Here is a 25,897-nt window from a genome sequence, read left to right as displayed (position 1 = left end):
ATATTTGGTTGCAGTATAGGATCTCTCTGATGATTTATTGTATTCTGTTTGCCAGTATCTTCTTGGGGATATTTGCCTCTACTTTTGTTAAAAAGAATGCCCTGTAGTCTTCCTTTTTGGTTGGATCTTTGGTTTGATAACACAGTAATGTTAGTTTCAAACTCACAACTGTATGCTTGCAAGATAGGTGCTTATGCCACTGAGCTAAATCCCCAACACTTGAACTCACTTTGCAGCCCAAACTGGCCTTGAACTCACAGAAATCGTTCTGCCTCAGCCTCCCAAATGCTGGGAGTACGTTACAGTCATATGCCATCACTCTACCATCATTATTTGTTTCTGCTAATATTATCATATTATATTATCATTTATATTTGTCAAAACTATCAACACACCAATGCTATATTTCTTTTAACTAAATTTTTCACTTTATTTGGATTTTATTGTGCTTTATACTATTGTTTTCTTTCTTCCATGATCCAATCAGAGATATCAAATCTCACCTGTTTCTTGTACCTTCTAAGTCTTTCTCTATACTTGCTAACTTTGATAATTTTGAGGAGTAATAGGTATTTTGTAGATTTTCTTAATTTGGATTTGTTCAATATGTTTCATCTATTAGGAGTAGGATTATATATTTTTCAAAAAAATATCACATAGATGTTATACCTTTTTCAAAACTATACCTTGGTTGTATTACATTCACATGACATTGCTGGGGTGTTCATGGTCCTGAACACTTGATAAAAACAGTGTTAGAGGGTTTTCTACTGTAAAGTCACTACTTTTTCCCTTTCCTTTGCCCATATTTGGGTGGAGGTGGAGACGTTAAAGTCCACTTCTAGGTGTATCTGTATATCATTTAGAATTTTCTTGCAAAGAAATTTTGTCTTTCCCCATATTTATTTATTTATTTATTTATTTATTTAACCATGTAGACTCATGTGCATTTATTTTATGAATTAGGTTATAGTCTAACATGGTATTATCCTTTTGTTTTGCAACTTTGGACACTGGGAGCCCTTTCTGGTTGGCACTTGTCTTTCCTTGACACAGTTCCATCTGATTACTTGACCACTTCTTACTCTCTATATTTCAAAATATTTATTACAGGCTTATGTTTATTTTTTTCTTCTTGCCTGAGAATAAACCCAAAAATTCTATAAATAAGGAGTGGTGTTAGAAACTAAGATCTGGAAACTGGAAATAAAGATAATTTTTATTCAATCACAGGAGCTGGGTATATGTTTGTCTGAGTGCTAATTCCAGAGGAAGAGAAAATAGAAATATGAGAAGCTAATATCGTGGATTATTATGGTTATAGGGACTAACAGCACAAATTGTCAGAAAAGCGTGGTCAATACAAGGAATTTCTGTTACTCTGATGTTTCAGGGAAGAATGTCAGAAAAAAAAAACAACATCAGATACAGTATAAAAAGAAAATAATAGCGACAAAGAAAATACATGCCAAGTCTTTTAAAAATGAACCATGGTCTTATCCCAAACTAGGTGTGCTGAGTAAGAGACTGAAGGTTTGACCCAAATATGAAAGACGTGCAAGTTAATAGAATTTACCGGAACAATTTAACTAGAGATAAATAAGATTATACTGTTCAGCTGAATTTGGATAAACTACTAACATTGCAGGTCAGTCTCTCTGGGAATCCTCTGCAAAATGAAAAAAAAAAAAAAAGGAAAGAAATGGTAAAGTTGCTTGTGTTCATCAGCTTTCTGTTATAATAACAAATATCACAGGCAGTTGACCTGCTAACAGGAAACTGTTGGTTTTGGCTCACATTTTTTTGAAATTTCAGTACATGGTTGGGTGAATCCACTATTTTGAAGTCCCTGGTTGAGTGGGATGGAGCATACCAGGCCAGGAGCACATGGCACAGCAAAGTTGATGCACCTCATGACTGGAATGTGAGAGAAGGAAAAGGATGGGGAGGATCCCATAATTCCCTTCAAGGCATGGCCCCAGTGGCCTGAAGACTCCAGTGGGCCTCACCTGTTGGCTTAAAGATTCCACCACTTCCCATTATGTCTGTTCTAGGGAATAAAACTTTAACACATGGATATTTTAAGGGCTATCTAGTTCATAGTATTACTTCCCTTGGTTCCAGTAAAAATTTTGTAATGAGAGCTAACAGGTATTTGAAAACAAACTTTCCAAAAACAGAGATTCAAAACAATGATAACAGTTTTGTTTTTAGAAAGTTTGCAATTCACATCGCTCTGTATCACAGATGTTGAAAAAAACACAACAAATTAGGATTTCATTTTCCTTTTAACAATGGCTAAATATTTATTGAAATACAAATTCTCACTGTCACTGTAGTCTTTAAAATTGTATTTTACGGAAAAGGAGAAAAGACTTCATAACAAAATGACAGGAGAATAACAATAATACAGTCCATATTATTATCCTTAAAGTAGTTACTCAGAGTAGAAGATAATGAGCATAGAAGTTCTTCAGTTGATATTAGCACAAATCTTATCTTTATTTTCTATGAAGAAACAGACACTAATAACATAACTAACTTGCATTTTATTTCATTTTTCCCTTTCACCTCCCCCCATTCTAATTACTCTTTCCTTTTTAACAGTTTCTTCCCATTTCATAATTTGTATTATACATTTTGACCTTATTTATTCTTTTAATTTCTCATGCCAGAGAGACAGTAGAATATTTATACAAGTGAGTCTCATTTATTTCACTTTTGAGTATGGGTTCAAGTTGCATCTGTTTACTTATAAAATTCTCAGGTGTATCCTTTTTATAACTAAGTAGTACTCAACTGTATAAAAATACCATGTCTTTCTTATCCATTCCTTGGTTGATGGGCATTTGAGTTGATTCCAGGATTTAGCATATATGTATAGTGTGTATATCACAATGTTTTTAATTCTTCTGGGAAGATACCCAGAAGCAAAATAGCTGGGAGGAATGGGACCTTTAATTGTAGCTTTTTGAAGAATTTCCTTACTGATTTCCACAATGGTTGCACCAGTCTGCACTCTCATCAAAAGTGGAGAAGAATTCTTTTTACCCACGCCTCTCCAGCATTGGTTATTGATTGAATTCTTAATGATAGCTATTCTTTCTGGAGTGAGATGAACTCTCAGAGTTGCTTTAATTTGTACCTCTAAAATGACCAATGATTTCAAACATTTTTCATTTGCCATTTGTATTTCTTCATCTTAGAAGTGCGTATTTATCTCAGATTCCCATTTTTGGATTGGGTCTTTGAATTTGGAGGGATTTTTTAAAAAATTCTTTACGTGTTCAAGATAAAAGTTCTTTGCCTGAGGGACAATTGGCAAGAATTATTTACCAATCTGTAGGTTATCTTTTCACCCTGTTGGTGATTTCTTTTGATCTGCAAAAGCCTGTTAATAAGATGAGATACTAGTTTTTGATTCTTTGAAATATTTTCCTCTTGAGAAGTCTAGATTTTGTTCATGAACTCTTTGCCTATGTTTATACCTTCACAATTTCTTCCTACTTTCTCTTCTAGTAGACTTAGTGTTTTCATATTTAGATCCTTGATCCAGTTGGACTTTAGTTTAGCACTTGGTGATAGACATGAGTTTATTTTTAGTCTTCAGCATTATAAAGAGCCAGTTTTTCCAGCACCATTTATTACCAAAGCTATCTTTCTTCCAGTGAACATGTTTGATTCCGTTGTCAAAGATAAAGTGATTGAATGTGTTTGTAGTTGTTTCTGCATCTTCCAATCCGTTCCACTGATTATCACTTCTGGTTTTTTTTTTTTTTTTTGCCAGTGCAATGCTGAATTTATCACAATAACTTTGTAGTATAATTACAAGTCAAGAATTGCCTTTGTTGATAAGAATTGCTCTTGCTACTCTAGATCTCTTCTGATTCCATATAAATTTAGGGATGTTTTCTGTAGTTCTGTGAGTTATGTAAACAGCACTTGATCAGGATTGCATTAAAGCTGTATGGTAGTTCTGGAAGTATGGTCATTTTCACTATATTAGTTCTTCCTATCGATGGCAAAGGGATATCTTTCCATTTTTTATATACTCTTTGATCTCCTTTTTCAGAGTACTATAATTTTAAATGTATAGATATTTTACTTCTGTTGTTAGGGTGAATCCTAAGTATTGCATTTTTTGAATGCTATTGTGACAGTTGTGGTTCTCCTAACTTATTGCTCAGTACATTTGTTGTTTGTGTGCAGGAATGCTATTGGTTTTTGAGTACTGACTTTGTATCCAGCTAGGCTACTTAATTTTATTTGGTTATTAATTCTAGAATTCTTTTAGTGAAGTTTTTTGATCTTCTATGCAGTGTATTGTGTCATCTTCAAATAAAGATAATTTAATTTTCTATTCCTATCCTTATTCCTTTTATTTTTCTCTCTTGTCTAATTACTCTGGCTAACATTTCCAGTTGACCCCCAAAAAAGTAGGAGTCAACACAAATGACATAAAGAGTACTGCAGGGGTAATAGCAGACAATTTCCCAAACTTGGGTAAAGAAACTGACATATAGATAAGTCAGGTATATAGAATGCCAGTGAGCTTTCACCATATTAAATCTACACCAAGGCATAATAATCAAGATTCCAGTAATTCAGCACAAAAACAGAATATTAAAAGCTTTTAGAGAAAAGAAACAGATCAACTATCAAGGAAAGGCCATCATAATCATGACAGATTTCTCAGCACAAACACTCCAGTCAAAAAGAGCTTGGGTGATATGTTTCAAGTCCTGAAAGAAAACAACTTTCAGTCTAGACTGATGTATCCAGATTGATGTAAAACTCTTTCAAAATTAATAGATTAATAACACTTCCATGACAAAGAACAAGTGAAGAAATTCATGTCTACCAGCCATACAAAGTGTATTGGAAGATATTCTATTCAGAGCAATTCCAAGAACAGAAACAGAAACAGAATGAAACAACCAGGCAGAGAAAACAGTTACACAGAACAGAACCAAGAGGGAAAATAGTTTGACAAGCCAAGCCAATGCATATCAATTATAAGCATCTCTGTAAATGGCCTTGATTCAATAATCTAAAGAAAACAGACTAACAGAATGCATCAAGAAACCAAATCTAACAGTATGCTATATTCAAGAAATATATTTAACTCAAAAAGAAATTCAAAGAGTGAAAGTCAAAGGATGGAAAACAATATTCCATGTTACAGTAATCCAGAAAAAAAGAAAGGGTAGCTATTTTTTTACACATAATGTGACTTTCAAACTGAGAATGATCAAAAGAGATTTTTAAAAATTCACTACATACTTGTTAGGGCAAAATTTCGGTGGAACAGAAATAACCCTAAATATGTATGAACCAAATAGAAGAGTACCCACATATAAAATAAATATTAATAGACATTAAAAATCAAATAAGCAATAACAAAATGTCAGTGGGAGAACTTAATACTCCACCAAGTAGACAAAAATAAATCAGCAAATAAATGTCAGAATTGAATCAAACCTGTGGCTTTTGTAGATGTTTACAGAATGCCCCACCCAGCAACATCAGAATGCACATTCTTTTGTGCTACACAAGGGATGTCCTCTAAAATAGATCATATACTAGCCTACAGAATATGCTGAAGTACCTACAAACAAACTGAAATTATTCTGTATTATCTGACCATAGTGCAATGAAATTGGAAACCAGTGGCAAAAGAAACTACAAAAACTCCATAAACACATGAAAATTAAATAACACCCTCCTAACCAACCGATGGACCACAATGAAATTAAGGAAGAAATTACAAAGTTTCTACAATGCTTTATTTTAAATAAGGTAAGATTAAACAGAACAAAACAGATCATAAGGAAACAATTTTAAGAAACAAAGATTTCAAAGCAAGTCCACTGGAGTTCTTCACTGTCTATCTTATTGTCTCAGGTTTTCTTCCTGAGACAATAAGTTGTCCCCATCTTCACACACATTGCATAAATACTGAACATTATAGAACTAATCTAATCATAACAGGATGATGAAGGCTTTTTACGTCTTCAGGACCTGACATTGGGGAAGTCAATAATGACTGCCATAATACCTCTCATTCTCTTCGAAGTAGCTGTCCTTATCTTTACATATGCTGAAATTGAACATAAGGGAATAAACTAATATCACTCTGAACAGTGAATCACAGTATTGCTACATTTTATATCATAATGCTACAGAATTAACACTGGGTATCTTAGTGTCTCTTCTTCAGAGTATCTGTTCATTTCATCCTGCATTATACAATCTGTTCCCATAAACTCTTTTGAAATTCTCCCCATGTGTGAATCTCTACATGTATATCTATCCTTTCTGTATTATAGGGAAAAACAGATCAAAACAAGACAACAAAACAAATTCCTAGAAAAACATGAAATGAAAAAGACATATAAAACCACAATATTAGTTGATGTACAGTAGTTACTATGCTTTCTCTTGTTATTTGCAATAGAATTGTCCACATCATAAGACATAATATAATTGAACATAGGATTACATAGCCATTTTAATAAAAACACAACTTTGGAGACATTGTAGGACTTCAAAAGCAGTTAATAATCAAACCGGAATGGATATCTTATTACATCTTGTCATCTTCAGAGTAGTTGCCTCTACTCTTAGACTTGATACTATCAAGCATACCAAATTTGAATAAAACCAGTCAAGGCAAAACAACAGTCTAACAAACCAGCTTCAAGTAAAATCAGTCATAGTAAGACAATGTAAGTAATACAGGGCTTCAGCTTAAGTTAATAGGAAATTAAGGATAGTTACCATGATATATCCTGCTATTTTTGGGACTGTCTGTGCCCTCAAATCTAGTATGAGTAGACAGACTGGAACAAAATAAAATCAAACTAAACAGAGTATTAGACTACTGTGGCTTTTAAATCCTGGTACACTATTAACAATGCCCTCTGCCTTCCTTTTTTAGGCAGTTCCTCACCTTTCCATTTCTCAGGATGCTTTGTATATTTTGGATTCCACTAGCTCATTTAGTTTTTAGATTAGGGGGTCAACCCATTATCTATCTGAGTGGTGCTGAACCTTTTTACCGCTGAACTTGATCACTGAGGCCTCTCTGCCGCTGTTGCAGGAAACTTGGTATTTTTTTCTTTCTCTCTCTCTCGAATGTCCTTCAGTATATTTTGTAGGGTTAGATTGGTGGCCATGAGCTCACACAGTTCCTCCTTGTCTTGGAAACAATTTTGAAAGAGAGTTTTTCAGGGTTCATCAGTCTGGGTTGGAAATTATTTTCTTTCAGAGCTTGGACTATTTCTCCTGAGGCTCTTCTCGATTTCATAGTTTGTATGGATAAGTCTGTCGTTATTTTGATGATTTTCATTTGTAAGTAATCTGCTTCTTTTCTCTGACCACTTTTAATATTCTGTTCTTATGATGGATTTCTGAGATCTTGATTATTATATGTCTGGGTGTAGATCTGTTTTGGTTGTAGGTGGCTGGAGTTCTGTATGCATCATTTATCTGGATATCATTTCTTTTTCCTATGCTTGGGAAATTTTCCCAAATTATTTCTGTGAATAGCCTTTGTAATTTATTTGTGGTTACTCCTGCTTCTTTGCTCACTTTTTTTCCCTTAAATTATAGATCCTCTGGTTGTCTTCTAGCCTTTGAATCATTACTTCCTGATTCCTTGTTACTTTTAATAGGTCTTTTCTTTCATGATCACACATTGTAAATCTCCCTTCAAGTTTTGAAATGCTAACTTTAGTTTCTGTCAAGACATTTTGCCACCTTTCAATGGAGTTTTTAATTTCCTGGTAATCTCTTTGGATCTGTTTCATGTATTGTAGATTTTGTTTATATTCTTCACCAAAGGTTTCTCTTCCTTTTCTGGGTTCCTCCATTCTTCCATCTGTGTCTTCTTGAGAGGGGCCTAGCATTTTTTATTAATCTTTTTATATCTTGCCTCACTTGGATTAGAATTTCAGTTTTTGTTCATCTATGAGGTCATTAAGGTATTTCTTTATGTCCACTGATGTTGTGGCCAATATTGCATGATTGCTGCACTGCTTCTCTTCTGTGTTTACCTCTCCTGGGCTTATTTACCCAGGGGTAGTGGCTGGAGGTTTTTAAAAATTTTTTTCTCCTGTCATGTTTCTGGTTTCTTTCAGAAAGGTGTGTGTTGGAGATCTCAGACCCTCTCCATGTTGTTTACAGTTTTTCCAAAGGATACTGGCTGGGGTTTTGCTGCCTTCTCCAGTGTACTGTTATCTGAGGTGCATTATAGAGACTGTAGGCTGGCCCTTCCCCTCTGAGCCAGTCAACCAGCAAGTGCCTTCAGCAACTTAGCCTGTGCTTTGTGGATGTCACAGGGTCTGGACAGTTTTGTCCCTCGCTTTTGTGTCCTGGTCAGGGGTATGACTCAGCCCAAGCAGGTCCCACCAGCTCGCTTTGGGCCAGGGGCAGCTCACTGATGCCACCACGGTGCCGCACTCTGCCCCACTCCAAGATGTCTTCCAGCTGGCCACACTCACCACAGGACCCAATTTCCAGCAATCATCAAGAACTAATGCAGCTCTCCACCTTGACTCCATTCCACACTGTTGCTGTGTCCTCCTGCCAGGGGCCTGAGACTCCAGTTATTAGAGTCACCAACTCCCATTATTGGCAGCCGCGGCTTCAGCATGACCTTGAATCATCTGACTCCATGGCACACCCAGTGCAGCGCAGGATGGGTCTCAGTGAGTGCATCCAGCTCCAGCCCTCCACCCACGTTTTTCCTTCCTCTTCCTATTTTTCTTTTTCCTTCAGTTTCATCCTGGGGTTGTGAGAATCCCTCTCCACTCATCCGGCCCTCTCCATATTGTCAATTTCCAGCATTTGGGCTGTTTTTCCCAGAGAGGCTCTCTACCCAGCTACCTAGCAAGCTGCCATCTTGTCTCTCCTGTTTATAAAATTAAACAAAAATAGGTATACAACATACTGGATCCTGTGAGATTCAAGGAAAGCAGTCCTAAGAGGGAACTACCTCTGAAGGTCTGTAGGATAGTGACCTTGGAAACACTCAGGACCTTGGTAATGACTTCTACATCCAAGTACTAAGAAGAAACTCCAAGCTCTGCATACCTAATAGAGACCATCAGTAACCCAAAGTTCTGATGGGTTCATTGCCTAGTTCTGGGATTGGTGGTATGGGCCTTACACTTGACCTAAGGCAAATTAGCCTCCATACAGTATAAGGGAGGAAAAGAGGCTTGCTCCTTCCTTTTGCCCCTTTTTCACTTGGTTTGTCTGTCTTTTATCGTTATGAACTGTTGTTACCCCTCTGAAATGTTCTACACTAACTCAGTGCCAGCAGAGTGTGGACTGAAACCTCCAAAAACTGTAAGATACATAAACTTTTTCTTCCTTAACTTTAGGTTGTGTATTTTGTCTTATTCACAAGAAAAGTAACCAAGACAAATATATATCATAAATCTTAATGCAATTGAGTTTCTTACAAAGAACTGCTTAACAAGCAGTAATGGAAATTAAGTGACCCCATAACAAATATGAAAGTAATATTTAACCAGGCAAGAGAAAAAACTGATATATATGGGACAAACACAAAATAAAAAATTGATGTATTTTAACCCAATAATATCAATAATTCTATAACATTTGGACAGCCTAATAAGATGCACCTTGAGAGCATAATGCTAAGTGAAATTGTTCAGACACAGAAGCTTAAATATTGCATGGTTTCCCTTATGTGAGAAACTCAAATTACAAAAAAGAGCAAAATAAAAGATAGTAGAAAGTAAGCAGATAGGTCTTTCTTAAATGGAAAGGACATCAAGAAATAGAGAGAATAGGAGAAAAGGGAGAGAATGGGGATGAAAAAAGGAAGTGAGATGTATTATATGCATGTACCAACTCCACACGAGGAATGTAAATTTTATGTACTGGAAACATGTACAAATATATAAAAAAGATGAAAAAGAAAACCAATGAAAAATACATAAAATATAGTACATTAACAGAGAAAACTATATGATGTGTATAAGATATACAATTTAATTATAAAGAAATTGATAGGTTAAAATAGAAAGCAAAAATAATGACAGGCTTTTCCTACATTCTTGTCTTCCAACATTTCCTCCCAGTACAGTTAAAAAGAAAAAAGGCAAAGTGAAACTAAACAAAACAGAATTTTACAGCATAATTTGAATATAGAGAATGACTGAATAGTTGTAAGAAAAAAAGAAATACTATGTTTTAGTGTGTGGTCTCTCAGATTCCTGATTTAACCCAACCCAGTGACCAGGTATCTTTGGAAAGCAAATGTAAATCTAGAAAGACCAGTGAGAAGAGAAGAAAATATGCAGTGAGGCATAAAAATCTCTGCTAGGAAAACCAAATCCAACTTTATTCTGAAAGTACTGAAATGGTGTCTAGGCAGTTCAGAATATGAAACATTTAAGAAGGAATGTATGAGTTACCATAAAGTAGTATTTGAGGACTAGCTTCTTCTGAAAGAGGGTAAGCTGGAGGAAGGTGTCTGTTTCACTAGGCAGCAGAGGTAAAGGAGGAGATAGGACCAAAAAAATCAGAAAAATTCACATCCCAGTTCCTATCATAAAAACAAGTACATAAATCCACTAAAATTTCTGGGATTTTGATAGACTGAGAGACAAGGGCATCCTGCAAAGAATTCTGTAAAATGTACAAACAAAACACTAAAAAAACCACAAATCAACAAAAATATTAGAAGACAATGATAATGGGTTCACACTAATGTGTTTAAAGAAATTAAAAACAAAATTTAACACATTATTGCTGAATGTAGGTGTAATGTTTTGCCACAGAGCTCTAGGGTTTATTAATTTGATGTATTAAAGTTTTAGGCCTGTTAATGAGGAATTCATTTCTTTCCTTCCACAGTTTCTGGGAACCACCATTCTACTCTTTCATTCAATGAAAATATTTTGTGAAAGTACATCATAAATTTGACTTAGGTATATTTATGTGGTATTTGCCTTCCTGTGACTAGATTATACTCTGAGATGTCTTTCTACTGAGAGAGGAAAGGATAAACCATAGTATGCACATATATTAGAGTACTATTTAGCCTTAAAAAGGAAATTCTACAATATGTAACAATATGGACAATATTTTATTTTAAACAAAAGTTTAAATTTTATAATTAAAAACAGTGAGTAAAAGGAGTTATTCATTATCTAAGCTCATTTTACTTTAGTAGAAGCTGTTATGAGTGAGACTTAGTCGTTAGAATTTATTTTTATAGCAGAAATACTAGCTATCATTTGTTAAACAACAATGAACCAGGCACTTGACTGACACTTTTACATTCATTATGTTACTTAATCTTCCTGACACTGTTTATGGAAGATGATATCTCACCCCATGTTAAATGGGAGAAAACCGAAGAGTCAGAGGTGGAGGAATCTGCCAAGGACATAGAACAGGGATTGTGGTGCTGGAATCTGAGTCTTGGTCTTCTGACTCTGTGCTCTTAGGCATGGGTGTATGTTGGAAGAACAGAAATTGTAGGAAATAAAAATGATAAAGAATGCCAGAAGAAAGAAAGAGAATGGTCAACGATGACGTGTGTCTCAAACACTGCCACCCACCTTCAGGACTGTTGCTACGCCCTCAGCATCTGCCATGCTGCTTGAATAGATTTTTAATGAGAATTTATTAATTTGGTGAAAAGACAAGACAAAGTATCCAGGAACTGCAAGGAGATTGTCATGCATAGAATTTAAATAGGATTGTGGAAATAGCAGGAGATCAGTTTATAATATTAAATTATAAAATTAAGGGTTTCTGGGTGAAATGTTGTATGGAGCAAGTTTATTCGTGCAGTCATTCATATATTCCTGAGTAATTATTGACCTTACACAGAATATTTCCCAAATTTAACATAGATCAATGATAAAACTAGAATTCCTGCCTTGGTGGATGTATTTTAAACATTTTAAAGTGGGGTTTTGAAGAAGATACTTGTTGTAGTCAGGGGTTGTTACAGAGAGAACAATTCAGATCAGGACATGGAGTTTATAATATTTTTATAATGGTCACTGAAAGTTAACACAGGAAAATGCAGGAAATCTATCTGCAACACCAACGACATAGATTATTTAAGTCAAGAGTCTAAACCCCACGGCAATATCCCACATGAGTCCAGATAAAAACCCAGAGCTCAGGACAACGCCTCCACAAGTCCAACTGGAAGTCCAGGGCCCACAAGGACTCATGCCAGTCTCTTTTACGGATTCATGCCGGGAAGACCCAAGGGTCAGCGGTGGAAGCCAGAAAGTTCATGCCAGCAGGATGAAGGAGCTGAGCTAGTGGGATGAGGGTTCTACACTGGAGCTGAGAAGTCACACTCATAACAAAGAGCGGGGCTGTCCTGAAAGGAACCACAGCTGTCCTCAGCGACACGGAGGCCCCGAGCTCCTCCGACCACAAGCACAGTCGGGAACTTGCCAGGAAGCAGCGTGAGGAGTTCACCCTGGAGACCAGGCAGCACATGTCTTCCCCTCCGGAGCCAGGAAGCAATGCTCAATGTGAAGACCAAAGCTTCTCCAGGAGGACCAACAGCTCAGACAGCAACTTGTAGGAGAACTAACAATGCCTCCATAATGCCTCAATCCCTCTCCCACCTCTCTTCTTCTCCACCTATTTATCCTGGCAACCCTTCTCAGGTGGAGCATCTTCTCTCAATGCATAATGATGTAATCCAGCTGGCGTTAAGTTGACCACCAGTTATCAAACCATAACAATACTCATAGAAGTTATTACTTTTATTGGCAGTACTTCTAAAAATAAAGGTGAGTAAACTGATATTTAGATAACAAAACCAAGCAGTTATGTCTGTTCTCATATTATCAGTAATAAAATATGGCACTTTACTTTCTTTTTAAACAAATAAAATCACCATTATGTATTGTTCTATTTGCATGCCAAGAATCATTAACTTTTTAATAAGATTAGTAAGCACAATCTTCTATCATTTGGAAAGAAAAGTTATATCATAAGAATCAATAAAAGTATTTTTTTTGCTAGCCAGTAATAATATCTTGCTACGATGAAAGAATTAACAAGATCAAATAGGGTACACATCAGAAAGAATAGCAGTAAACAATTGATAATATTTTCTACATGGGCAAAAGTAACAGGAAATTTCATGTTGTGAGCTAGATAGATTCTAAGTGGAAGGCCATCCAGTCTTGATAAAAAAAAAAAGCAACAAACTGTCAAGCTGAAATAAAATTAAAAGAAACACAAGTTAATGAAAAGTGAAAGTAAATTCTGTTGCTGTATGAACTCTCTGCTTTACTGGCAATAATTCATGTGTTGTACACTACAATGAATGAAACATCACCAGAACTTTTCTATCATTTAAACTCACACTTGCCAGTGCATATTTGTAAGCTGTGTCTGCCATAGGATAGGCTTCCAGAGTGTTGATGCTGAGACAGATATTAGTATACTTGCTGTTATTCAATGGCCAGGGATTGACACTCATGGGAGAGAACTGAGAAAAGCAAAGGTGCGAAGAGGGAGGAGCAAGGTATGATGCAGGTTCATTGGCAATGTCAGCCAATCCCACTTGTGCTCCTGAGGTAGACTGGCTTTTAAGATTTATCCATCCCATGTTGAATTGAAATGGCGAGGCCCAACTTTAGAAACTTTGAATATTACATATAGGGTGCCTGAGGAGGTGCAAGGGGATCAAGTGGTTTTCTGGTATAATTACTACGGGAGCTGATGGTAAGAGATCTCGTTAACTGTATGGTAGCTTCCATCAAAATGGCCCAACAGCATTGACTATCTCAGAAAACAACAGTCTGTTTATTCACCTCCCTCCAAGTCCTAACACTCACATTCCACTTCACGCTGTGGTATCTGTATTAGTGTTTTCTGGTGATTACTTCCAAAGCTCTAGCGTGTGCATCTTCCTCCATTTCTTTAGCCATGGTCAGGGTCCATGTTTGCAAACATGGGTTCAGGTTGGAGAAATCAAAGCTTACCAGAAAATAAAAATGATGTAATATTCTAAGCAAATGAGAGTGAGTCACAGTAAGATGCAGTCAAGCATATTCTCCTTTCTCTCCCATAGGCATTTTGTAGACTTAGCACCCAAATCTGCCCTGCAACATTATTTCCAGGAAGTAGATAATGAATATTTATGGACTTCTCTGAAAGAGAGAGATTTGGCTCACTTTCTCTTTCACAGATATTTATAGTATAATTGTTATTTTAAATTCACTACTGACATCTTCTGTTATTCTAATGCTATATTTACTCTTCCTTTTTATCTTATGCCCTGTCCAGGAGCCCCATCATTTCAGGATTCCCACTCATGAGATGCAGGCTCCTGTATGCCTGCACTTTCTTTCTTCTTTTATCCACCTTCTGTTTCCCATCATTCATGTTCTGCAGCTCGATTTATTTATTTTAATTTTAAAGAAGGTAAAACTAAACTTAACAAAAGAGAACAAAGTAAATCAGAGGATAACAATGTAAGTGATACAGATTTCAAAGCAAAATAAAAGGATATCTACCATGGCTACCATAATGTCTTTTATTTTCTTCCAAATAGTTGCCCATATCTTCACACACAATGAATTCATACAAAATAAAATAGTATTAAACTGATCAGAACAGAGTGATGAAGGCATTATAGGCCTTCAAAATCAGACAAAAGGAAAATCAGCAATGGCTGCCATAATGTCTCTTGTTCTTGTTCAAATTAGCTGTCCATACCTTCATGTATGTTGCAATTGAACAATACAAATGGATTAAAACCACTCTGAACAAAGAATAATAGCCTATGCATTTGATAGCATGATGATATAGTATCAGCAATGGATACTATAATGTCTCTTTCTCTCCAAACTAGCTGTTAATTTCATCATGCATAATATAATTGATTCTTATAAACTGTTTAGGGGAAGTCCTACACATGTATAAGCCTCTGCATGTATACCTATCCTTTCTGTATGAGAGGAAAAAACAAACCAAAGCAAAAAAAAATACTAGAAAAACATGAAACAAAAAAGACAAATAAGTAACAATAGCAAAGAGCCCCAAACAATGATGGTATAGGCTTCAAAACAAGGTGGTAGAAGCATAACTAGGGTATTTATTTTACATAATGATCTTCAAGAATTCCTCAGATCACCAGACACTAACAGGAAAAATTGCTCTAGTCCCATGAATGTTAGCTGTTTTATTCCTAGAACTTATAGAATTTGTAGCACAATCATCTTAGCTATCCTAAGTATGTTTATACAATTTTAGATAGTTTTTTTTGTTTTCCTTTCTTTTTCTTTTTTCTCATTTTCTTTGTGATATTATTTTTCCCTATTGAGCAGATTCTTATCCTTTCACTGTATTTAATAAAGATTTTATATCTTATGTACCCTTAGCATTTCTTATGGTAGGGAGACAATACAGTATTTACACATATGAGTTTGATTTATTTCACTTATGAGTATGGTCTCAAGTTGCATCCATTTATTTATAAATGTCTCAATGTGATCATTCTTTATAGCTGAGTAGTACTCTATTGTATAAAAATACCACATTTTTTTTATCCATTCCTCAGTTGATGGGCACTTAGGTTGTTTCCAAGATCTGGCTATTACAAATTGTGCTGCTATAAACATGGGTGCACATATATCACTGTGGTATGATGTTATCAGTTCTTCTGAGAACATGCCCAGAAGTGGAATACCTGGGTCAAATGGAACTTCCAATTCCAGAATTTTGAGTACTCTCCATACTGATCTCCGTACTGTTTGCATCAGTGTAAATTCCTACTAACAGTGCAAAACAGTTCCTTTTTCCTCTGCAGCCTCTCCAGCATTTGTTGTTGGTAGTTTTCCTGATGCTGGCCATTCTTTCTGGAGTGAGGTGGAATCTCAGTGTGATTTCAATTTGCATTTCTCTAATGACTGATGATGTTAACCATTTTTCATGATTTATTTGCCATTCATATTTCTTCAATTGAGTACTGTATATTCATCTCATGCCCATTTTTGGATTGGGTCTCTGAATTTCAGGGATCTGATTTTTTTTTAAATATTCTTTACATGTTCTTAGATAGAAGTCATCTGTCTGAGGGACAGTTGGCTAAGAGTTTTTTCCCAGTTTGTAGGTTTTCTTTCCACTATGGTGGAGATTTCTTTTGACATGCAGAAACTTTTTAATAAGTTGTGATCCTAATTATTGATTCTGGGAATAACTTTCCGTGCAGTTTGATTATTTTTCATGAATTCTCTACCAACCCCTATGTCTTCAAGATTTCTACCTACATTGACACTAACAGATTAAGTGTTTCTGTTTTAGTATTCAGGTCTTTGATCCATTTAGATTTTAGTTTAGTACATGGAGACAAGCATGGTTCTAGTTTTAGTTTTCGGCATATGGCGAGCCAATTTTCCAGCACCATTTGTTAAAGAGACTGTCATTCTTCCAGGAAGACTTTTGGCCCCTTTATCAAAGATAAGATGGTTGAGTGTGTTTGTAGTTGTGGTTGTATTTTGTAATCTATTCCATTGATCTTTGACTCTGTTTTGATTCCAGTATCATGTTGATTTTAACTACAGTTGCTTTGTAGTATAACTTCACGTCAGGGATTGTGATGCCTCCTGCCTTGTCTTTGCTGCTTAGAATTGGCTTTGCTATTCTAGGTCTCTTCTGGTCCATTTGTACACAGGTGTGATTCAGTTCTGCTATTTCTTTGCTGATTTTCTGTCGGGTTGATCTGCCCTTTGGTGTTAAGGTCTCCTATTATAATTGTGCTACTGCTGATTTGGTTTTTCATTTCATTTAATACTTGTTTTATATAACTGGGTGCTCTGGAATTTGGTGCATATATATTTAAGATAGTTATCTCTTCCTCTTGAAGTTTGCCGCTAACCAGTATGTAGTGACCTTCTTTATCTCTTCTGGTCATTATTAGTTTAAAGTTCACATTGTCTGCAAACAGAATGGATACTCCCACTTTTTTGGGGTTCCTGTTGTGTGAAGTATTGTTTTCCATCCTTTGACTTTTAGTCTGTGAGTATCCTTTTGGGTTAGATGGGTTTCTTGTAGACAACATATGCTTGGATTTTGTTTCTTTATCCATTCTGGCAGTCTGTTTCTTTTAATTGGTGCATTTGGACCATTTACATTAATGGTTAAACTGTTATATGTTGTTTTACTGTTGACATGCTATCTTTCTGCTGTTGCATCTTTATCTTTCTGTTCTGTTTAATTGCCTGCTTTGCTTAGTGGTTTTTTCCTAAGTGTATCTAAACTGTCTTTCAATATTCTTTGCATGGTTGGCTTGGTAATCATGAAATTCTTCAGCTGTTCTTTGTCATGGAATTATCTTATTTCTCCATCCATTTTGAAGGACAGTTTTTCAGGGTACCTCAGTCTAGGTTGGAAATCGTTTTCCTTTAGGATCTTGAATACTTCACTCAAGCTCTTCTTGACTTCATTATTTGTGCTGAGAAGTCTGCTGTGATTCTGATAGGTTTTTCCTTTATAAATGATCTGTCTTTTCTCTCTGACAGCTTTTAATCTATTCTTATGTTGGATTTCTGGGATGGTGATTATTATATGTCTGGGTGTAGTTTTATTTTGGTTATGATTATTTGGAGTTCTATATGCTTCACTGATCCTGATGTCAATTTCCGATCTCATGTTTGGGAAATTTTCAGCTATTTCTTCTGTAAATATCCTCTTGACATCCTTTATGTTGCCCCTTTCTTTTTCATTAATTCGTATCAATCTTATGTTGTTTTTCTTTGCATCATCTTGCAGTTGTTGAATTGTTATTTCCTGATACTTTGTTATTTTAAAAAGATCTTTCCTTTCCTGTTCACTAGCTGCAATCTTGTCTTTGAGGTCTGAAATTCTATCTTTACTTTCATTGAGGTGGTTTTTATAGCTTTCAATGATATTTTTGTTTTCATGTATATCTCTTTGCATCTGCTCTATATATTCTGTTTGTTTCTTATATCGCTCTTCTGGGGATTCTATATTTTTGTTTACTTCCTCCAATTATTTTAACCGTGTGTCCTTTAGATATGTTCAGCATCTCCTTCATTGCTTTTATCATTTATTCTTTTACCAGGGAGATTATTTCTATTTGGAATTCCTTTAAACTTCCCAGAGTTGCTTCTTTATTTTAGTTGCCATTATGTCCTATATTTCAAGTGTATGGCATATATTTTTTTTCTATGTACATAGCTCCTAAGGTTTCTTGGTATGGGTTGAAGGTTTGAGATTGTTTTGTCATTTTCTTATATTTCTGTGTTTCAGGTGTTTCAAGTGTTATTCCAAGGCTTCTCCAGGGTCTGTTGGAAATCCTCTTCTATGCCCTCAGCTCCTGGGACTCTGGCCACCCAGTTCCCTGGATTGAGAGATGGTCACTGGGTGTGAAGCAAGCCAGCTCAAGCCCAGCCTCTGGAACTAATAATGCCTGCTTGGTTGCTTCCAACTCGAGTCTACCAAGCATGGCTGGAACAGTGAGGCCTTTGCAGGCGCACTCAGGACCTGCTGCTCTGGTCCAGTGCACCCAGAAGCCACAAAGTTCCCTGTTCAGGGCCGAGTGAGGGTCCCAAACTATCTGGACTCGGGGAGAAGTGTGGGGCACTCACCCCAGGCTGCACAGCCTCTGGAACCGATGGCACCTGCCTGCTTGCTTAGAACTCCAGAGTTCTCCAAATACAGCCTGCAAAATATTTTGTTTTTTTTAAAAATTATTTTGCAACAAATGTGGGAAAGCATTCAGTACAGCCTCTGCTTGTAAAGTACATGACAGAATTCACTCTGGGGAGAAACCCTTTGTATGTATGCAATGTGGGAAATCTTTCTGTCAAAGCAGTCACCTTACTATTCATGAAAGAACTCACACTGCATAGAACATCTATGGTACAACCAATATACCAAAACATTCAGTATGCAGACGTGCTGAAAACAAACCCTTTCCATTGATGTAAGCAATTTGTGATGTATTTTAGCTATAATACTAGCTTTTTTGTATAGAAAAAAATTCACTCTATAAAAAATCCCTATCTATATGAGAAATGAGTAAATGGATTTGTTTATACATTCTCACTTTATAACATCAAATACCCCACACTGGGAAAAAATCCTATGAACATAAGGAATATAGGAAGACTTTCCATCCCATTGAGATTACCAATACAATTAAAAACTGTCGGTGTCGCTCCCGGCCGGCAGGAAGAACACGCGACAGATTCTGACGGTGTGCAATCTTGCCTTTATTTGTCTCCGCGTGGGCCCCGCGATGCCTCTGCTCTGCCACCAGCCCTTTCTTGCCGGTGGACTTTCTCTATCTCTCTCTCTGTGCTTCTCTCTGTGCTTCTCTCTCGTGGCGGGAGAGGCATTTACTTTTATAGGGTAACAGTGGCCAATCAGTTCAAAGCGCACGATGCGGGCTGATTGGCTAACATCAGTTGTTGCTAGGAAGACTATCTTACAGAGCGGGTTGTTTACGTCGCCAGGGCAATCAGGGGGCAGGAAGCAGGCGCCATTTTGGCTCACTCGATGGGAGGGGTAATCTAGCTCAGGCTTTGCTCTTTCCTACAGGCCTCACGTCCGCCAAGTAAGGCGACCGGGCTCGGCCGCGGCTCCCAACATCTCCCCCTATTTTATTTATTTTTGAATGAATGTACGCATCGCAGCCTGCCCTGGATTGAGTGCAGAGGCTTATGCCCTGTGTTGAGGCCCACCGTAGGCCCTTGGCTTGGACCCTGGTCGGCCGTCCCCGGGTCCACCAAGGCCTTGAGACCCTCGTCCTTTTTCCAGGGCCAGGAGTGAACTGGACGGAACCTGGATGCACATAGGCATGCACTCATGCCCCTCCGTGTGATCCCCTTGGAGAGACATCTAGATCTGGGCAGATTCTAGTAATCCAGCGGCTTTCGTGCAGTATGGGGTAGGGCCTGGCTTAGGTCGAGTCGTGCTGGGGAGGCACGCTCTTACCCGTCATTGACTCTCCTACCCTGCTGTGTGGTGTCAATAGGGAAGGAGTGCGGAAAACCTGCCACATCTAGACCCGGTCGTAGGCCAGTCGAGCGAGCCATGCGTAAGCCTGGGGGTCATTGTGCCCATCACGGGCTGCTGCCAGGGCCGCATGGGCAACCAGGCGTACTTGACGCCGGGCCGCCGCAAGGCGCCCATTAATAAATGATGTGACCCATCGGAGCAAGCATGGTCCTATAAGTAAGAGCAGAAGCAAGGAGCACAGGGGACCTAACAATGGTAAAATATAGGGGAGCAAGCCATTCCAGGCTCCCCAAAAGGGATTGTCTTGTAGTTCTTTTCTTCTCTTTTCTAGGTCTTCTTGCAGTTTCTTTAATCGGTCTTGAACGATTCCGGACTTGTTGGCATAAAAGCAGCATCTTTCCTGTAAGGCAATACAGATACCTCCCCTCTCTACAGTGAGTAGATCTAGGCCCCTTCTATTCTGCAGAACAACCTCTGCAAGGGAATCAATTTGATCTTGTATCTCCTGAAGGGTTCTCTCAACTATAGACATGTCTTCTATCAATTGCTTGGATAACTGAGTATATTTGGTTAATGAAACTCCTAGGCCCGCAGTCCTGGCGGCCAGGGCTCCAGTTATCCCCAGACCAGCCAAGAGAGGTAAAATCAGTACATCTCTCTTATGTCTTTTTATAAAGGTGTCCACAGCTGGGATGGGCATGGGTTGGTCCCCAGGGACAATACCAATGTCAGGCAACAAGTAAGCTAGGCCACATAGGCCGGTCCAATTACTGGGCAGGTAGGTATAAGCATGACCATTGCCGCAAGCAAATACTTTGCCAAAGGGGGCACATAGCGGCGAGCTACTACTTACATTGGTTATGGACTCACACGAGGCGACTGCCAGTGCTCCAACAACAATATCATAACTATTATTTTGTGGGTACTTTTGGAAACAGGATGCATTAAACTGTCCCATAAACTGGACCCAAATGGAGGCCCATGTGAGCAATTATAGGGTGTGCTATAATTGTAAGGTTCACTTTCATAGTCTCTAAACGGCATGGCCAGCGGCCATGATTCTCCCATCATCATACACAGCCAACAATCGGAGGCCAGCCCTGGGTCAGTAAGATTGAGTGCTTTGTGGGTAGCCTCTAATATGGATTCAGTAGCGGGGTCAAGGTTAATGCCTCGGGATTTGGGGCGTAGGAGTGGATGGTAATTGACTTCAGGGAACGGATTTAATTGTTCCCATCGCTCGATGACCTGTTCCTGCCGGTACTGGTCTTGGACCCCTCCACCGTCAGAGATGTGAACGGGAGCGGTCATAGACCAACAGACCGTTTCTCCAACCTCTCCATTACAACCTGACTGCATGAATGGAGAACCGCCTACAGCAGCGGGAATATGGTTAGGGGCAACAGGGCTTTTAGTTGTAGTTAGCGTTGCCATCCAATAGGTTGTACTCTTGAGTTTGCATTGTTTTGTCTCTGTATAGCATGTAACATGCATGGATTCCTCAAACTTAGTGCAGGGACATGTGGCGAGATCACCAGGCCCTGAGGGACTCACCTTAGGCTTAAGTATGCACTGATAGGATGGTTGACTAAATCCTCCTGCAGTGGAGGGGTACACAACTGAGAACGCTGTTTTATCCCCACAATCGGTCCCTGGTCCTTTTTTGGCGCTAGGTGGTATACTGCTTACCGTGCCACCTCCGCAATCGCACGGACTGCCAAGAAGGCTCATGCGAAGATCTATTCCAGAAGCGGGGCCCCCCAGCCCCGCATGTACCATACTTATCCTGAGGAGTGCTAGGACAACGCCCCCAACGAAAAAAGCAGCCTTTTTCGGGTTCATCTGGCTGTCAGGCCTGCTGCTGGTCTCCGGCAGGACAGGATTAGTCTTCAGTCGAAGGGCTTGTCGCACGCGTCAGTCTTTCTGGGACCCACAATGGTTCTCGTCCCAGTTCCTGCGGGAAAACACAAACCGCACCTCGGTTCCAGCTGACTACCGGATCCGGGCCCATCCATTGTCCCGTCAGGACATCTTTCCATTTTACCCATCCCTTATTGCTAGGAGATGGATTACAATGCTCCATAGCCGGGGGGTGGTTGTTATTATTCAGGTTTAAAAAATTGTATGTGAATAGTGCCATGGGTAGCCGTGCCTTTGGGGGCAGGCCCTGGCCTACTCCCCCTTTTTGTTTATATAAGATTTCTTTGAGGCTTTTGTGAGCTCTTTCAATAATTCCTTGGCCTTGAGGATTATATGGGATCCTATGTTTTAAGTGTACTTCCATAGTCTTACAGAACTCATTGAAGGCTTTTCCTGTATAGGCTGGTCCGTTATCTGTCTTTAATATTTTGGGCTTGCCCCACGCGGCCCAAGCCGCTAAGCAGTGATTGATCACATTAGATACCTTTTCACCTGTCTCTGCAGTTGCGAATATAATATGAGAACAGGTGTCCGTGGAGACATGGACATACTTAAGAGATCCAAATTCTGTTATGTGTGTGACATCCATTTGCCAAATATCGCCAGGGATCAACCCTCTGGGGTTAACCCCCATTGATATGGCAGGCGTGTGTGTGGCGCATGAGCCGCACAGTCGCACGATGTCCCGCGCGTCAGCCCTGGAGATGCGGTACTGGTTGACTAGCGTCCTGGCATTGACATGGAATTTGTCATGGAACTGACGGGCTTGCTCTATTGGAGATAACATATTGAAAATCCATAACGGGCGAGTGGCCGCGTCAGCAGCCGCATTGCCCTGTACCATGGGCCCTGGTAGGTGTGTATGTGCTCTTATGTGAGTGATGTATATTTTGTTGTGTCTATTTATGAGCAATGTCTGGATAGACAAAAACAAGTTAGTTACTTTAGAAGTTGGTTTAATTGGGCCTGCAGTCTCAAGGACCTGCATGGCGTTGACAACATATTTTGAATCAGAAACAATATTAAGGGCCCCTGGGAACTTCTTGAGGACGGTTTGTACAATTTGTAACTCCACCACCTGTGGTTGATCTGGTTCAAACTGTATGTTAACTGGAGGCATGCCTGAGACCACATAGGCCCCTATCCCGGTTTTTGACCCATCAGTATAGACTGTTGTTGCAGGAGTAAGGGGTGCAGGGGCGGTGATTTTTGGAAATATCACCGGATGTTGAGTAATAAACTGTAGTATAGGGTCCTTAGGGAATTGATTGTCTATCTCCCCAAGAAATACACATCTCAGGATGGCCCAAGTATCTATGCAAGCAGTCAGAATTTTTATTTGAGAAGCGGTATAAGGCACCCGAATAGCGTGAGGCGTGGAGCCAAAATGCTGGATGGCTCTACTATGTGCCTCCAGAGCCAGAGAAGCAACTGCTTCCGGGTAATGTTCAATAATCTTGGCAGGTGAAACTTTAGGGTGCACCCACAGAAGTGGTCCTTTCTGCCAAATCACTGCCGTGGGCTGGGAACTGGTCTGCAACAAGCAGACCTCAAAAGGCTGTTCTGGGTCAATTCTCTGTAATGTAGCTTTGCTTAGGGCCTCTTCTATCTTTTTTAGAGCAACTCTGGCCTCTGGGGTGAACTTTCTAGGGGAGGCAATATCCGGATCCCCTCTTAGGAGATCAAACAGGGGCTTTAAGTCCGAATTAGGGATGTGCAAGTAAGGTCTGATCCAATTTATATCTCCCAGTAACTTTTGCATGTCATTTAGGGTTGTAAGATTATCTGTTCTGATGGTTACCTTCTGTGGAGAAATCGATGTAGGGGAGACTTTGGTACCCAAGTAAGTCACTATGTCTCCTCCTTGAATCTTGTCAGGGGCAATATGTAGATTAGCCTTTCTCAGGGCCTCGACCAACTGGCCGAGCATATTATTCAGCATGTCTGGGTCCCTGCTGCTGAGCAAAAGGTCGTCCATGTAATGCACACATCTTATCTTGGGAAAGGATTTCCGTAGGGGGGCCAGTAGGGAATCAAGGTAAATCTGACACATAATGGGACTGTTGGCCATACCTTGGGGCAGCGTTATCCACTCGTATCTGAGATCAGGGCTTTCTTGGTTAATGGTGGGTAAGGTAAAGGCGAACCTATGGGTGTCCTCTGGATGCAGGGGGATTGAGAAGAAACAGTCTCTAAGATCTATAACATAAATTGGCCAAGACTGAGGGATGGCTGAGAGAGCTGGCAGCCCCCTCTGGACCGCCCCCAGGGGCTGCATCTGCGCGTTGACCGCCCTTAAATCATGGAGCAGCCTCCACTTGCCTGATTTCTTTCTAATAACAAAAACAGGGGTATTCCAAGGGGAGGTTGATGGCTTTATGTGCCCTGCCTGAAGCTGGGTTTTGACTATCTCGGTTAACGCTAAAAGCTTCTCCTTGGGTAGGGGCCACTGAGGTACCCAAACTGGACTCAGGGACTTCCAAGTGATCTTAATTGGAGTAGGCAGGAGAACTTCCTCAGCGGCCCCTAGGAAAAACCCAGCCCGTGTCTACCTTCCCTTTTCTCTACAGGTACGGGAGATGTCCGGCCCTGCAGGGCAGAGCCCAGGCCCTTGCTGGGAACATATCCCTGATTTTTAAGTATACCCTTGGCTTGAGGAGAGCAGGTGGATGTAAGAGTGACATCCATCTGAGTGAGGATGTCTCTTCCCCACAAAGATACCGGCAGCTGTAGAACAAAAGGTTGAAAATGTCCTTGGTGACCCTCCTCATCACACCAAGGCAGGGTCACGGCACTAACCTGGGGGGCAGCCACCATCCCCAACCCTTGGAGTGTGTTGTCAGCTGTATTGGTGGGCCAGCTAGAAGGCCAGTCCCTCTTGGAGACAATGGAGCAGTCTGCCCCTGTATCCAGGAGTCCTGTTATATTTCTACCATTAACCCTGAGCGAGAGCATGGGTCTTTTATCAAGAGTCATATGAAGTCCTTCAAAAATTTCTCCAGAGGAGCCAAAACCCTGATCCCCTCTAACCCGTTGTCTAGACTGGAATCTCTCATGGAGACTGGGGAGCAATAAAAGTTGTGCTATCTTATCCCCCTCATTAATCACCATGGTCCCTACATGAGATTGGACCATAATCTTAATGTTTCCTGTGTAGTCTGAGTCTATAACCCCAGGAAGCACGGTAAGGCCCCGGAGGGCTGTGGAGGACCGTCCAATCACTAAACCAACTGACTTTTCAGGTAGCGGTCCCTTGAAGGTGGTCCTGACCACATGAACGCCCATATCGGGCGTTAATAGGAGTCCGGAGGCGACACAGAGGTCCACGCCTGCTGACCCAGGGGTAGCCCTTGTGGAGGGCTGCCACTTTGTGTTGTCCTGTCTAGGGGGCGGGGGCCCGTCCGTAAGGAGGGCCCCCTCTGGCCATTTTTTGGCTCCTGAATCCCCCTGCCACTAATGCGGTTTCCCTGGGCATCAAAAACTGATCTGCAATCTTTCGCTTTGTGTGTTCCCTTCCTGCATCGTTCGCACACGCCTATTGGCCCTTCCCATGTATTAACACTGTGCGGACAGTCTCTCCTAATATGCCCTGGTTCCCCGCAGCCAAAACATCCTTTGGGCTTACGATCTCGCTTAGGTCCGGAAGCACCCTTAGCTTGTGCTGTCGCGGCTACAAAGGCCGCCGCAAGCTTTGCTGCAGTCATCTGCCCTCCAATCTCCCTACAAATCCTAATCCAAGCATTGAGATCCTTGTTTTTATGTGGGGCAAGAGCCGCTTTGCACTCCGTTGTGCATTGTTCAAAAATGAGTTGTTTGATCAGGGGCTTTGCCACTTCTTGGTCTGAAAAAACTTTATCAGCCGTGTCCTGCATCCTAGCCACGAAATCAACAAATGGCTCTGTGGCACCCTGTACTATCTTTGAAAGGCATAATGAGGCCGCCCCCGCACCGTTCACCTGTTTCC

At 39.7% G+C, this 25,897-nt stretch overlaps 1 pseudogene; it reads right to left on the bottom strand.

Annotated features, from left to right (window-relative positions):
* LOC106028783 (serine/threonine-protein phosphatase 2A regulatory subunit B'' subunit gamma-like) overlaps positions 1-25,637 on the bottom strand; it is an 89,896-nt pseudogene extending 64,259 nt beyond the window's left edge.
* Positions 25,638-25,897: the final 260 nt, after the last annotated feature.

The sequence above is a fragment of the Cavia porcellus genome, unplaced genomic scaffold (assembly GCF_034190915.1).
Source record: "Cavia porcellus strain 051 isolate PalLab524CR breed Dunkin Hartley unplaced genomic scaffold, mCavPor4.1 scaffold_2, whole genome shotgun sequence".
Lineage (NCBI taxonomy): Eukaryota > Metazoa > Chordata > Mammalia > Rodentia > Caviidae > Cavia > Cavia porcellus.
The sequence above is the reverse complement of the archived record's forward strand: the minus strand, read 5'-3'. Positions and strand labels throughout refer to the sequence as shown.